The sequence below is a fragment of the Charadrius vociferus genome, unplaced genomic scaffold, assembly GCF_000708025.1.
Source record: "Charadrius vociferus isolate BGI_N301 unplaced genomic scaffold, ASM70802v2 scaffold41, whole genome shotgun sequence".
Classification (NCBI taxonomy): domain Eukaryota; kingdom Metazoa; phylum Chordata; class Aves; order Charadriiformes; family Charadriidae; genus Charadrius; species Charadrius vociferus.
Window position 1 is genome coordinate 1,308,589 of NW_009647013.1, and position 515 is coordinate 1,309,103.

A 515-nucleotide genomic window follows, 5' to 3' on the forward strand; every position below is an offset into this window, starting at 1 on the left:
TATTTAACTCAGGGGGGATTCCCGTGTCTCACCTTCCCCTGCGCTGCGAGAGCTCTACAGGAGGAAAACCCCATCCCGCATTGAAAGAAAACAGAAGAAAAACTCTAATTTTGGCCCAAAATGCGTGGCTGGAGGGGAGAGCTGACCCCCCCACAGTGCAAAAGCCGCCAGGTTGAGCCTGGAGGGTGGGGGGCTTTCTTCAGCAGAGGGAAAAAAAGACTGTGGATTTATGGCAGCAGATAGCAGTCAGGAAAGGGGGATAAAACAGTGAGACAGCCCAAATTTAAACATAAAGGTTCTCTTTCTGTCTTCTGCCCAAATCGGTGGGTGTCGCTGCCCGGGACCCCCCAGCGCAGCCGCACGGAGGGTGCGGGGCGGCAGCGGGCAGCCCCTCTGTAACACATTAACACTCGATAATGCAAATAAACGCCACAATAAATGGTGGCGAGAGGGCAATAAGGCGTCGGGAGGGGGGGAAGGGTGGGCTTTATCGCCCATCCCTCGCTGGGAGACCC